The 15,712-nt window shown below is 41.0% G+C and overlaps 1 protein-coding gene across 1 annotated transcript in view; it reads right to left on the bottom strand.

Moving 5' to 3' along the window:
* Fyn (FYN proto-oncogene, Src family tyrosine kinase) overlaps positions 1–15,712 on the bottom strand; it is a gene marked incomplete in the record, with an annotated part of 221,391 nt that overhangs the window by 181,093 nt on the left and 24,586 nt on the right. The window contains 1 exon segment of the mRNA XM_029555724.1: positions 13,483–13,522.

Genomic DNA, 15,712 nt, shown 5'->3' with positions numbered 1-15,712 from the left:
CCTTCATTGAATTTCTTTCTGCAACCCCTTGGGTATAGTCATTCCTTTCTTCAGCTCTTTGTATTGCTCCCAGAACTCTCTGAAGGGCTGGTTTTGTGGACAAGAATTCCTTCAGCCTATTTATGTCATGGAAGATTTTTCTTTCCCCTTCAACTATAATAGACATTTTGGCTGGATATAGTAATCTGGGCCCCAACCCCTTTTTAAAGAATAACTTGGAAGGTTTTTTTCCCTATTCTACTGTCACTTAGGAGTAGACAAAGTATGAATTCCTATTAAATTTATTTGATTTCAGGAATGTTTATTCTAAAAGTTTTTCCCATTTCCTATTCAAAAGTTGAAACTAATTTTTAAATATTTATTTTTTGAGGTAGAGACTAAATTCAAGGTTATGCATGTGTTAGGAAAGTGCTCTAACCACTGAACTACATCTCCAGCCCAAATGAAAACTCCTAAGGAAATATTTTTCAAAGTAAATGAGACTAGTGAGATGGCTCAGAGGGTAAAGATGCTTGCTGCCAAGACTGACAACCCGAGTTCCTTCCCTGGGACCCACGTGATGGAGAGAATGGACTCCCAAAAGCTGTCCTCCAATCTCTGCATATTCACGTTTGTGTGTGTGCGCCATGAACGCATACACACTAAATAAATACACTTATTTTAAAAAGAACAAATTAATTCAGCCAATAGCTTCAATTTTTTTTTTCTTTTAAGACAAGAGTTTCCTTGTAGCCTTGGTTGGCCTGGAACTCTCTATGTAGATCAGGCTGGCCTCAGTCTCACAGATAGATCAACCTGCTTCTGCCTCCCCAGTGCTGGGATTAAAGGTGTGCACCACCATATCCAGCTCTATCTCAATTTAAAATTTATGTATATTTTTTATTGAATTGTTGTGCATTTCATAGAAAACATCTTAATTATCTTTATACCCCCTCTCCAATCCAGAGCCCCCCATAGCCCACCCCACCAGATTTCATGCATTCTGTCAAATATGTTAAGGCCTCTCAAGTCAAGTTAGTATACCCAGATGTCCCTCAATGCAAGTTCATCCACTGGGGTCTAGTCAGCCTATCTAGAGTCTCTTCCTTAAAGATTAAATATCCCTAACTCAGCAGTAATCAGCTGCCAACAGTTCTTCAGCTATGATTGGGGCCTACTGCCCATTTCCCCAGTTCTATGCTGGGTTTTTGTCTGACGGAGTTTACATGGGTCTTGTGCTTGCTGACACCATTGCTGCAGGTTCTTATGAGCAAGGTCCTGGAAATCCATAAGACTCTGTTTTCATATGGCAATGTACCTCCTCCCAGGCTCATCCAATCTTTCCACCCTCTCTTCTGCAACGGCCCCTGATCCCTGAGTGGGTGGATTTTAATATAGGAGTCCTGTTCAGGGAGCCATGCTCTGCAGACTCTCACTCTCTATGCTTTGGCCATTTGTAGCCTTTTGCATTCATTGCCCTCTGTTACATGAGGGAGCTTCATTGATGAAAGTTATGAAATGCATAAGCATTCTCTCTGCCTCTTATTCTACTATGTTCTTTAAATGAGCCTTAGATGTAGAGGTTCCATTGTAGATGTGTCACTTAGGGAAGGGCATCTCACAGACACTTATTCTCTGTGTCTGACCAGTTGTGAAACTCTAATAGTTCTGTCTGTTGCAAAAAGAAGCTTCTTTGGTGAGTGGTAACTAGGATACTTGTCTGTAAATATTAAGGATCCATATTTAGCATGTAGTAAGAAATTTCATTTGTCTAGGGATGTGACAGCCTTAGGGTTTTCTGTAAGATCTATGACCTCTCCAGCCACGTGTATTTGGCTATATTTACAGTACCACACATAAGTTCCCTCCCAATGAGTGGGCTTTAAGGCCAATTAGATAGCTGCTGATTACTCCCAAAAGTGCCACTACTGCACCAATATAGTTTTCCATGCTGGCCACTGTTGTGGTTATTAGGCCTTAAAACTGGGGCCGGACCATCAACTGATGTTCTCTCATAGCAGCCTGCATAGTGTTCTCCAAAATTATAAGAGCTAGCCTTCAGAGAGGTGGCTTCCAGGCCAGTTCCAGCTCCATTGCTCCAAATCCTGTATCCAAAGTATGTCCTGTCTTCAGAAATAGCAATAACTTCAAGTTCTGGGAGGCCATCAAGTGCTGTGGCAATAACCTGTGTAATTTTGGGAGTCTCTTGGACTACCCTGGCCAACAACTCAAAAGGAGGTTTCTCCTGTCTGGTGTTGTTTCTTGTATATATCAACCTTAATTTTAATCTTCTATTTAGCAGCTATTTGTGATAAACCATAACAACTGGGTCTAGGTGGTCTGTTACTTCAAAAATAGTTCATACCATCCACATCATAACATAGAAACAGCACATCTTTTTTTCACTCCAATAAGCTTATTTCCACTGATCATGGAAGTCACAATGAAGCGAAGAATTACGCTGAAAAAGCATTACAAGTAAGGGAAAGCTTATGCAGAGGAGGACGGACGTTGGGAAGCAAACATGAAGCTCAGCTCCAGGAGACAAAGTCAATGGGCTGGAACCACAGGGCTGAACTAGGTGAACCCTCCAGTGGAGAATTCTAAATGCTGTAAGGAACAGGGAAACAAAGTGCGAGGCTGGAGTACAGGTGAACAATGGTGATTCCAAAGTGAGAGGTGACAGAAGCTGGAAAAAGGGAAGGCCGCTGGAGGAAAAGCATCTAAGCTGGGTAGTTCCTTCAAGCAGCAAAGAACACTCACAATTCAGGTGTTAAACATCAGGTGTACTAATGGTTGCCTAAAAATTTTCACTGAAACAGGTCTAAAGCACTTATTAAATTGGGCTTTACCCTCCAAAAAAGAAAAAAAGAGAACAATTATATTTCCAATAGATAAGTACTTCTTTCTGAACTAACATATTTTTGCTCAGTTGCCTTTCAAATGATCCTTTCTGAAGCTTTTTACTTTTTCCTTCAAAAACCCTTACACAGCATTTGCTGCTGTTACCATCTAGAAAACAGATACCTAATTATAGTTTCTTCTCGGCCACTATAAAACAGAATAATGAAAATGTCATTACATTGGCCAGTAGCCAATATTATCTAAATCCAAATATGAGGAACTATAGCAAATATGTTTATTTTGTTCTACCCACTGATGGGTTCTGACATCTGACCCATGAGGCCTCCTGGACTAATACCTCACAGTGGGCCACCACTACAACTGCTAAGTCATCTGCAATCTCCTAGGGCTATTTAAATTTTTTCCACTATCAAATTTACATATTTTTGCCATAAGCTAACACTTGAATGCACGTCAAGCCCTTTCATAAAGGGAAAAATGTTGTTCTTTCATTTAATAACAGTATAGTAGGCAAAGTGGCAGCTACTTAATTTTTAAATTATCCTTTTCCTCAGTCTAGAAGGAAGATGGACAAATCAGTCCCTAAAAAAAGTTTTGTTTATTTTAAATTACTGCTGCATTGGATCTTGACATGGAGCAACAGAAAAAAAGAGTCAGGTGGAAAGGAATGCTTTGTCTGGCCTGTTGTATTAATCTCCTACACATCAAAGCGAGAAATCAGCCAGTCCCTGGCCAGCTCTACCCAAGGGAAGGGGGCTGACAAACAGGAGTTGGTAAATGATTATAATTTTCTCCCCTCACATGCAGCTCTTCACCCAACTCCTGCTTGGGACCCCAATGTATCAATATCCCTGAACTCTGATCCCTCCTCTTGGACACTCATCACGGCATCTGTGACCATCTGTTTCTCCCATAACCAGCACTACCAGGCTTGTCAGTGTCATGGTCAGGACCTACCCAAGGCCCTGGGTCTTTCCACTCCATCATACCTCCTCATGTGCAACTCCTAAGCCATCTCACTTCTCTTGGGAGTCATACTTAGAGGAGCTATGGAAATGGACAAATTGATTCATTCCTGTTAACATGGTGATACACACATACAACCCCTCATTTCCTCTCCTTTTGCTTTACATTCTGACTATATTCAATAGTGAATGGCACACTTCATGAACACCTCTATATCTTCTAAGACACAGCCATGTTCACCTGATAATGAGTGTGCTCTCCTTAGACCACATAGAACCTGCAAGAGAAGACCCATATTTAGTAGTCATAGACCCTTAAAAGAAACATCAGTGGGTGGAAGAGACATTTTGTACCTTAGTTTAAGCCCCCAGACATTACATAAAAATGCTGCATATGGGGAGGCAGAAACAGGAGGATCCCTGGGGCTCCCTGGCCAGCCACTTTGGCCTAATTGGAGAACTTCAGGCTAATGAGAGGCCTTGTCTCAAAGGAAATGGACAACATTTCTGAGGATGATACCTGAGGTTGTTCTATGCATACAAGTGTACACGCACATGCACATATACATGAACATGCACCCGCACATCAAAGAGAGAACAGTATTCCACATTTGAACACAAAAGCCAAATACTACCTACCACCTAATACCTGAGTATGTCACAGGAAGTGGGGTTCAGGATTTAAAACCACTGATACCAATAAAGGATATCCAGGTCCTTCACCCTCAGCACAGTGGCTAGCCAAGAACCCTACTGACTCTCCCTTTCCATATCAGAGGCATATCTCAGGGCATTGTCACATGATTATTAGAGTGCTAGGTCATGGATGCAGAACATCTTGATGTGAGCAAAGCACTTAGTGGTCATTCAGAAGCCCATCTAAGCATGATGGGAAATCCTAAACCAGTAATGATTCAGTTTGATGGACTTAAGAGGGACTAAGTGACCAAATCCCAAGGCATCAACATCACAAAATGGCAACATCCTTGGGACTGGGTTTTGCACATTCTTCCTCAGTATTTTCAACAAGCTGTCGTTAAAAAGTTCATGAATAATACACAGCTTTGAGAAGATAGTTAATTAATTGGAAAAAAGAACAGAAATTTCAAAAGATTTCAGCAGTTTAGAATAATAGCTGACAAAAATACATACACAAATTTTTTAAGAGATAAATTTGCTTTTAATTAAAAATGGTCTATCATGCATGTGCATGTGTAGGATGGTGTCATCACCTGCCTCGCACCATTCAATCTGCTCAGCTAGACAACTTACCCTGTTTACCAGCTCTGCCAGCAACACCCTCTCATGTTTTGAGTGGATAAGGATCTTGGCCAAGGACAGTCAAGATCACATAAGTTCAGACTGGGGCTTCCTTTTACTCTCTGGGCTCAAGTTCCTATCTTGGGCCCTTCTGTATTCAGTAGTTGGCTTTCTAACTTCTTCTGGATTCCCTATGCATTAGCTTCATGGCTGTACTCTCCTCTTGGTCCCATGACTTGCTCAGCCAGGTAATTTTGCCACCAAAAATCTGTCCATCTAAGTGGCCACCTACAGAAGAGTTTCCCTAATGCCACGCCTTAACACATTATCAAAACTGCTTCCTGTTCACCACCTACTAGGATCATCCCTATGAGTAGAGCTGAGCCCATTGATCTATTTGTTCTCTGGATCTCAAGCTGATCCTGTCTGGCCATTGACAGAGAGGCAGCTCTTCCAGTAGCAAGGGGGAAAGACGTCTTAAGGATTTTCATCAAACACAAGCACAGTGAAAGCAAGAGATGCCATAGAGTGATTTAGTCAGAGATGTGTAGCTTGGCTTGCACTAGTACAGCATTTACTGATCCAAAAAATATGAGCATCTCATCAGCCCTAACAAGTACTCCTTATTCTGCTCTGGTGAAGCCATTGCTGAAGCACTGTGCTCACGTCCAAGTGCTATGTTTTCAAAGAATAGTGACATAAAGGAATGTGTCCAGGAGGAAAGGGCCAGAATGACAGAATCTCTGAAATGACTAATATAATAAGAAAGCTGTAGGATGCCAGGTGTGGTGGCTCATGCCTATGTAGACCAGGTAATCGGATTTCTGTCAGATCAAGGTCAGTCTGGTCTACATAGTGAGTTCCAGGCCACCTGGGGACTACAGAAAGACAGCCTCCAGAGGCTCTGGGGAGAATCTGTTTCTTCCCCTTCCACCTTCTGGAAGCTGCAGGCGTCCATTGGCCTGAGATCTGTTCTTGTTGTCTCTGTCTTCAAACACTGTCTTCAATGTCTCAACAAACAAACAAACAAACAAAAACAAACAAACAAACAAACAAGCAAGCAAGCAAATAAACAAACCAAAATAGAAAGAAAGCTCTAAGAACAAGGACCATGGGCCTGAGAGAGGATTTTCAAGTACTGAAGATTCTCCAATGAATGGTGACTTGGTGACTTCTATGAAAGGCAGCTTGAGGGTCTACAGGGACACAGAGGAAACAGGCTTCAGGAGCAAGTGCTTGTCTCACCTTTGCTCCTGGTTTGGGTGGCCATGACTCCCCAGCCTCAGTATCTCTCTAAGGCTGAGAAGGTCTGACTTCAAAGGCTTCTTCCTTGTCCTTCATTAAACTCAAGCTGAGAAAGAAGGCCAACACGGTCTTGCCTGATCTGAGGCCTGGGAGAAGAGGTCACCTGTTAGAGTTTCCAAATATCCTCTAACAAGAAAAACTAAGATGACAGAAAATAAGTGAAGCAAATGGTCACAAGTTTCATGCTTTAGTAAATGAAAAATATGAAAATTCCCAAATGGAATATATATGATAGACAAAGATCCCTTTAAACAGATATTCACTTTCTAACCCCCTGCAACCTGTCAATAGTATCTACGTGGCCAAGATACAATAAAGCCAAGGGTCTCCAGAGGAAGAGCTGATCATGGATTAACTGCCTGTAAAACCATTACAGATAATCTCTCAAAGGGACGCTGGTGGTGAGATGACAGAGGCACACAGAGAAGAAGGCAATGTGAAGACAGAGGCAGAGACAACAGGAACAGGCCTCAAACCAAGAGACACCTGCAGCTGCCAGAGGATGGAAGAGGCAGGGACAGATTCCCTCCAGAAACCGGAGGCTGTGTGAGCCTGCTAACACTTTCACACTGGACTTCTGATGTCTAGAATTGTGGGGGAATAAATCTCTATTGTTTCAAGCCGTCAAGTTTTCAGTAATAACGAACAGCAGCCACAACAAGCTGAGAAGAAGATTGTTTGCTGAAATAAAAATTAGTTGTGGATTAACAGTGGGCAGTAATAACCTTCTTGAAGGCACAAGCTTGAATTTGTATGTACTTTTATGGCTGGCCATATAGGTCTCAGAACAAGTACACCTTTGCTTTTAAAAGCAAAGGAGCAATGTGTTTAGGAGCAATGACAAACACATCTTTTAAGCCATTCCTCATATGTATTTTATTAATACTCTTTCCTTTATATGCAGTTTCTATAGACTGTAAGCCTGCCAGAGGAAGACAACTAAATGAGGCCAATCTCTACCTAGCAGTCCTGGCTGTGGCAAAATAAACTACATAGTAACTCAGGGCTCCTGAGGAAGGTCCCCATGTGAAAACAGAACCAAGGGGGTAAGGGCTCTTCTGGATGCTCTATTGCAATGATGCAGTGTTCCCCTGGCAACATCCAGCTCCTGTCTTCAGGAATGGAGACAAGTGGTTACACTCCACTGAGATGGAGAGTGTAACAAAACAACCCTAAACCTAGGAACCAATGGGCAGAAGGAGCCTGGGTGTCCCATATGCCTACTGCCTGTGAATGCCATCTCTAAAGTCACTCTCATGCTGTCACAGGGGACCACCTCACGGGGTTAAGGCTGGGTTTAAAGAGAGAGTTGCCTTTTTAGATTTCTAATTGCTCCTGATAAAAATGTCACTACTTTTGACACCACAAATAAGGTAGAAAATCTTTTTAAATTCAGTGAAGAGAAAATGAGAGGTGTATAAAATTGCCAGTTAAATCACATGAGGCTAATAACAATTCATGTCTTCTGCTCCACTGAACTTCAGTGCATCCACTGTGGAGGGGGAGAAAAGGGTGCGCCAAGTTTCAGGCGTGACCTTGGATCCAGTCACTTCCTAGATACCAGTTTCTGGGCACCTCATTTCTCTTTTGTTGAGCTTCATTTTCCTCACAGGCAGCCTGGCACAACTGGATCTGATAGCACATGGCCCAGAACAGAGTCCGGCCCACTGCTGTTCACTAATGGTCTAGGATGAATGAATAAAATGTTCTGTACTAGGACTAAACAATCCACCCCAAATTGTTCTCTTTTTCAGTCGAAATGGTCACATGGATCTGTAGCTCTTGTGACTATCATCAATATTTGCCTAAGTTTACAATGCCTAGAAAGACAGATCTTTTACTATTTTGGAAATTTTGAATTGGCAGAGGGCACATTTCTTCTTCTTAGACAGTAGCACTTTTACAACCCAGAGATTTATGTAAGAGAAAGTTGGTCAGTTATTATGGGTGACACAGAACAACTATTTTTGGCCAAGGACTAAAAACGTTTGCCTTTGAGTCTAAAACAGAACTTTATATATGCTCCTTCTTTCCAAACTTACTTTCTCTTCTTTTTCCCAACCCAAAACCATTCTCTTTTTTTGAGCCCCCAGTCACCAGGAAGTAGGTGGTGTGAAATGTGATCTGCTCTCAGCGAGGCTTGTCTGCAAAATGGGTGAGGTTGAGGCCAGAGGGAGGGAAAATGAAGAGAATGTGGAATCCTACAGTTCCTGGGGCTGGCCAGTCTGAAATACACATGTTGGACGGCTAAAGGACACAGCATACCTACACACTGGAGCTGCCCTCTCTAACCTCCAATTCTGGGCAGGCAGGACAAACACTGGGGCTCCCTCATTTTCATTCAGGAAGGGCTTCCTCAGAAAGCTGAGAGCTGTGCTTGAACTTGGTTTCCTTTCTCCTTTCCCCCATTTCTCCCACTTCCCTAAAGGAACCATCACACACAGGGAGGTACCCCAAATCATTCCATCCTCATTCACAGAGGAGGCACACCTTTATGTCATCCTACAACCAGCATTTTGAAACCTTTGGATGATCCATATAAACACTACCGACCTTCAGAGCCCAGAAAATCATATCCCCCATCTAAAGAAAAAAACTCAATTGAATTAGCCTTTCCCCCTCCTAACCAGCTATGGAGGAATCACACGACTTTAAATTAGTTGGATTCCAGATACTGCCTTGAATTTCAAACTCTTAACTATTTAGAACTACATTATTTTTTCCCATAAGACTAACTCCAAAATGAAAATCTAGGTTATTTTATCATTTCTCTTGGGAATTAAGAGAAATTAAAACCAAAAAATATTTTCTAATATTTGATTTATTATTTTTATTTCATGTGTGTGAGTATATTGTCTGTATGTATATAAGTACACCCGTGTTACACAATACCCATGGAGGTCAGAAGAGGGTGTCAGATCCTCTGGAACTGGAGTTATGGTGACTGTTGGCTGCTATGTGGGTGCTGGGAATTGAACCTGGGTCCTCTCCAAGAGCAGTCAGTGCTCTTAACCACTGAGAAATCTCTCCACCACGCCCCCAGACTAAAGAGATATTAAAAAATAGAGCAGCCTCTGTGTATACTTAGGACCAACACATTTATATGTCAAGAGATTCTAGGAAAATAATTTTACAGTGGGAAAAAAATTCTTCTTTTTGAAGGGCAGTTTTTTGTTTGTTTTGAAAGGCCACTGTGTCTGTCAAACAGGCAGGAGAACTTGTAGTCTTCAGTGCAGCTGTCTAGCTGCTACGAACAGACGGAATGTCAATACAGGAATTCTTGATCTCCCTAAAACTGCAGATGCTCCAGGGGACTCCCTCTTTGTGCTGGAAAGCACTGAAATACTTTCAAAGTCATGAGACAAAGGCCATCCAGGAAATAAGAGAAACAAACCTCTCTTGGACAGTAGTTACGATCAAAGTAGATATTACTTTAATTAAATCCATTTAAACCAGGATTTAAATTACTAAATAGAATCCATTTAATCAGCTTTTTATTCAAAATGTGCATTTTTATCCTCTAAAATTCAGATGCATATAGATTTCACTTTCAAAAGATAAACTTTATACATGTAAAATAGTGATTTATAGAACCCATACTCAGAACTGTATACCTCAAGAATGCTAGAAGAGTCAGTGCAAAAAAAAAAAAACAAAAAAAAAAAACAAAACAAACAATAAAAACAACAACAAAAACCAATTTTGATTTTTTTTATTGTGCTCCTGAGGTTTCTTCCTCTTTTATCTTTGGACTTGCTCTGCTTGTCCAAATTATTTCATTCTTAAGAATTACTCATTTATCTGCTTGAAACTTTGTACTCTGGGAGAGAAAGCCAAGGAATGGTTTTCTTATCTCCACATAATGCTATTAACAAACATCCTTTCCACAAATAAAATCCCTAAGAGACAAAAGAAAAACCATTGTTTCTGGAATGTACAATAGGATTGCTTTTAAAATTTTGTCATATATCAAAGTGGCTTTCATGGGCTCTCATTACCCCTTAATTTGGCTGTTATTCATTCATGCCTGAAACTAACATTTTTGGAGGACCTACTAGAGCCAAGCATTAGGTTTAGCACAGGCCAGGATTCTGACCTGACACAGCTTACAGTTCATCAGGGAACACAGTTCCTAGACAAGTGCTGTACAAACAACTAGAGAACTACAATAATAGCTTTGAAAAAGGCCATGGTGATAGACCATAGACTCAAGAGCTGGGGTAGGGAAGATGTCAGGAAAGATCTCTTTGGGAAATGACACCGCTTTCTAATAAAACTTTCCAACAGAAGGTACACAAATGTATTGATTCAAATACTACATCCACTCCAAGGTAAGGTGGGCTATGGGAAAAGGAAGGCTCCAGACCCAGAAAGATGTGATTGGGATTCCTGATGTGGCCACAGTACCTGGCGAGGGCCTGCGGTATTAGGTCAGCATAACATTCACAAAGCCCTCTGTCTACAGTAGTAGTTTAATCTGCTACTGTTAGCAAGTAATTCAGAAATAATGTTGACTTACATGTGAACTTAGGCGTTTCAAAATAAAGTTCACTTCTCATACAGAGTTTTGTCACTACAAAAATGTGGAACTAAAAGAAGAAACTCAAAAATCCATTTTACAAACAAACACTATGATGGTTTTACTCCACTCACATGGACATCAGGAATCATTTGTTTATATGATGGAGGAACTCCTTCCTGTACCAGATTGCCTTGGCAGATAAATAAACACAGGCAAAAGGAAGAGTTGGTACACTGTGCTTAATCACCCTCTACCAGCATTAAAAAAAGGATTCTGAGTTAGGATTTTGCAAAGGGTGAACTCACTTAAGGCATATGTGTTTTTCAGGCCATTAGCTGCTTGACTGAGAGAGCAGGCAGAGCCCTTTAGTGGCAGGTCAGATTCACTCTGAAGTCCAGGAAGCATTCCATACCTCTTATTTAGAGTTCCATATTCTGAACTCTTTCAGTACTTGGGGGCACCAGAGGACAGGGGCAGTCACATCTGCTCAGTCCTTTGTTGGACACTCAGACTCCTGGCTCTGAACCTGGAGGGGCAGCTGGCAAAGCCCAGCCTTCTGGTATCTCCACTTCCTATTGGCTTTACTGAGAATTCTTTAGCTTCATGGCCAACACCCCTTTTTCCCATTTTTGGTATAAAACCCATGTCAGAAAACAAAAAGTAGTTTGTGTTTCTAAATTTAAAACATGGATAATTTTACTTGATCCTGAAAAGAGACCACTTTAGTAATGAGAAAAATGAGATTCCAGAAGTAATTTCCTTACAGTCTTATAGAAAATTAACAACAGAAACGAAACAAGGGTTAATTCTTCTACTGAAGCCCAGATATCATTCACGGAACCCTACTGCTTACTTCTTATTAGGATGGTAGTAGGGACCTAAATTAATCCTCTTGTGGTTGGTTCCTAAGAGGCTGGGATCAAGCTCCTTCTGATTCACTCTGCCTGAGCTGACAGTGTAGGCCAAGTCCTGCCACCTGGACAATACCAGGTGTTTCTGGGCAAGCCCTGAGTGCCTTTGGCACACAAAAATCACAGTCCACTGTGGGCCTGGCCTGGACCATGAAGGTTACAGTGTGATGACCTTCCAAAGAGAAAAGCCTTTTCAACTCCTGGCCTCCAAACCCAACTGGGCATAGATTCTCAAAAGGGTCCCTCTGTCTTGTCCTGACTAGAACTTTTTAAAAAATATTTTATTTATTATTTTATGTGTAGTGCCTGCATGTATGTGAGTGCATCCATGTGAGTGCATCCATGTCACGGAAGTCAGAAGAGGGCTTTGGATTCCCCTGGAACTGAAGTTAAGGACAATTCATAGCCGCCATGTGGGTGCTGGGAATTGAACCCGGGTCCTCTGCAAGAGCAGTCAGTGCTCTTAACCGCTGAGCCATCTCTCCAGTCCCCTGACTAGAACTTTTATTTACCCTTGTTTGTATGAGTTGAAAGCTCATAGAAGTAGATTCTGCAGAAGCCAGGGGCCTGTGTGAGATAAAGGGTGAGGAGATTACTCACAACTGTCCTAAATTAGTGTCTCAAATGAGACAATTCAAAATGAGAACCTCTTCTAAGTCACTGATGATGATGATGATGATGATGAAGTGGCAATCCTCTGAGGGGGGCCAAGGAATGGAGGGATGTAGCCAAGAACAGATAGAAATTACCCACTAGGCAATGTGGTTAGACAGAAAAGGAATCCCCAGAGTACCCAGTAAGCCCAGCATAAGTTTAGTATTTCAGTGAGGAACCTAAGGAACCTGGGAGTCAAGAAAGAAGGCTATTTAGAAGACCTGGATTATACTTCCAGACAATGAATGCATGGTTGCTTCACACAGTCACCTCCAACAAGCTGCTTTCTAGATATTCTAGCCCTTTCTAAGCTTCCAGAGCTACCACATGGTATAATTACCACAGTAATTGTACTATGGCAATTCATAGTAATAGTTCTCCGTCACATCCTTTTCTACCTTAACAGAGTTCAGCATAATACCTAGCACCCAGTGGACAGACATGCAAAAAGTTAACTGAATGAATGACCTATTGCATAGTGGCCATAACTCAAAGGTACAGCTAGGGAAGAGGTAAGCATTATCCACCTTGTAGTGGAGGAAAAAGTGACAATAAATGGGCTTTAGGACACGTAACTAAAGACAGAGGACTCTTCACCGTGACTGGTGCACAAGCTTATCAGCCACACAGCAGTTGCTCCATTCTGCTTATGGGGTGGGGAGACTTAGAGCTAAAATGCATGTTTTCATCATTGTCCAAATTGAAGTGAACTAAGATTTTCCTTCTATTTTATTTTCTAATTATCTCTCCAAGTCAACTTCTCTCTTAGAAACCTGTGGAATTAATCAGGCTTGGTGAATGCCTGTAATCTCAGCACTTGGGAGGTGAAGTCTGGAGAATCAAGAAGTCAAGTGAGTACTCAGTGGGTCTGAAGTCAGCCTGGGATACTTGAGACCTGTTCTCAAAAAACAAAAATAAACAAAAAAAAACCCTACAGCTTCAACTGCAATCTCAGGGTTCCAATAAGAAATGCTTTCTAATTCATAAGCATTTGCCTTTAACATAGAACTTGTCAACTTACTTTTTGCACGTCTAGATCAGCATCCTGCTCCTTCAAAACACTGTACAAGAAAAAAAAAAGATAGAAATCAAAAGAGAATCAAGCGCTCTCCACACATAAACCACCCACAAAGCACCACCATATAATTTCCATTTGTTGAAAACAATAAATCTGTCCACAAATTTTTGCTCATTCACGTAATTGTTGCAAAGTCACAGTTGCCACAAACACCTGCCTGAAAATTTAAAGATCTGGCCCTGTACCACCAAAGGAGGCCAGCAAGGGACTTTAATTTTTAGGCCAGAAAAAATAAGGGTGGAAACGTGCAGTGCATATATGTGCATGTGTGTGTGTATGTGTGTGTGTGTGCATACACACACAGGTGCACACACACACACACAATCATGCATGTTTCACACTGATCATCTTGGAAAAGGTCATTTGTTTTTGCTGTTGCTGTTAGTGTTTGCTGGAATTTTGAGTCCCATGCTTGGATGCTATAAAAATAAGAGCTGTCGTTGGAAATTCTTAAATATAGCTTTTTTTAATAAAAAAAAAACAATAAAAATGGTCAACAGAGCTATGTTAACAACAGTATGTTAGGCAGAAAATGTGAGGTTTGAGTTGAGGGATTTGAAGGGGAAAAGGGCAGAAACAATTTTTCCTACTTTAGACTCTTTTGCAGTATGAGTCTTAACATCTTTCTTTTTGGTCCATGGTTTAAAAAAAAATCATAAATTACTATTCCTATCAAAACCATCCCCCACCACATACACAAAACACAACTTCTGTACTGTTTGAAAAGATGCATAATTAACAGTAACATCTTTGTTTTGTTTAATCAAAGATGACTCAGAATGAAGGAAAGAAAAAAATGGCCATGGGTAAGAGAATTAGAAATGCATACACTGTCTTCTGCAGATGGGCATTCAAATCATGAACTCACTGAAGACACGCAAGAGACCCACCATGGGGGCTAGGGCAGGAGAATGTGCTGATAATATGCTTGACACTGCAGGCCTGCCTTAGCAACTAAGTGGTCATCTCTCTGGCTTCTGAGACATGGTGTCCTGCCCTAACCACAGAGATGCCACAAGCTATACCCCTTCTGCTAGCTAACTCATTGGGGATCTAGACATTGTTGAGCTGTGCAACGTGGAAATTCTCTTTGCCCAGGAAATTTAACTTGCCTCCCTATAGTCAGAGAATAATAATTCAGTGCTATGAAGATGTTCGACCAAACAAAACAAACATGTTCACAAGGAAGTCTGACTTCTGTTCTTGAATGCTTCCACAAGGTTGGAAAAGTTGTTCTGATTTACAGGTCATGACAAGGAGCTTTAGATTTTCAAGGTGAGTGATTCCTTCATCTGACAGAGAACTTATAGAATGGTTACCCTTTTTCTAGCACAGGATGGAAACTTAATACTCTTTCCTCATGCTGCACAATTGTACAACACCGGGTGCCCAATCCACAACAGACTGTGAAGGAATGAGCCTTCTCGCTACAGCACTCTAGCAACTGGTACTAATAGGAAAACTGAAAACCCATTTGGAGATGGAGCTGCTGGCTCACTATTGTGCAGTCTTACCCATCTATACATATATACAGCACCATCCAATTCCTATTTCAGGCTTACTGAACAGATGGAGTTAACTAACAAAGACAATATATGCATCACTCTGCAGTGTTAAACCCAAAGAAGGATGCCACGGTTTTTACTTCAAAGTCTCTTGAGCAAGACACCTTGACATATTTTTAGGCACCAAATATCTTGTTTCAAAGAGAATATGGATGGGTAAAATGAATCATATAGAAGAAAAATTTATATGCAACTCCATTTAGAATGAAGAGTGCCATTTGCCCTTAAAACTACACGTATCTTTCTTAAAGTTTGTGTTTTGAAAACTGAGAACAAGTGAGTTGTGGCTGTAAAATGTTTAAGTTAAACAGAAACTTTTTATTAAAAAATGGCTTGCTTTCTCAAAATCATTTAAAAACTGGCCAATTACTCTGATTTATCTGTATTCCAAATCTCACTGTAGAAAATCCAGGCTTTAGGTTTCTAAAGTGTAAGGCAAGACAGATCTCTCCAACTCCTGATGTGTGCATGTACTTGTGTGTAGATACAGAGAAGCATATGTACCTATTCATACATTATAAAGAGTTGCCTGAATATTCAATTGTGGGCTTTGGGGTATGACATTTTATATGCTTTTAATTCTACCACAGAGAAGGCCAATCATAAAT

Source organism: Nannospalax galili, unplaced genomic scaffold (genome assembly GCF_000622305.1).
Source record: "Nannospalax galili isolate Female #2095 unplaced genomic scaffold, S.galili_v1.0 scaffold646, whole genome shotgun sequence".
In the NCBI taxonomy this organism is placed as follows: Eukaryota; Metazoa; Chordata; class Mammalia; order Rodentia; family Spalacidae; genus Nannospalax; species Nannospalax galili.
Note: the sequence above shows the minus strand (reverse complement) of the source record. Positions and strands in the feature narration are given on the sequence as shown.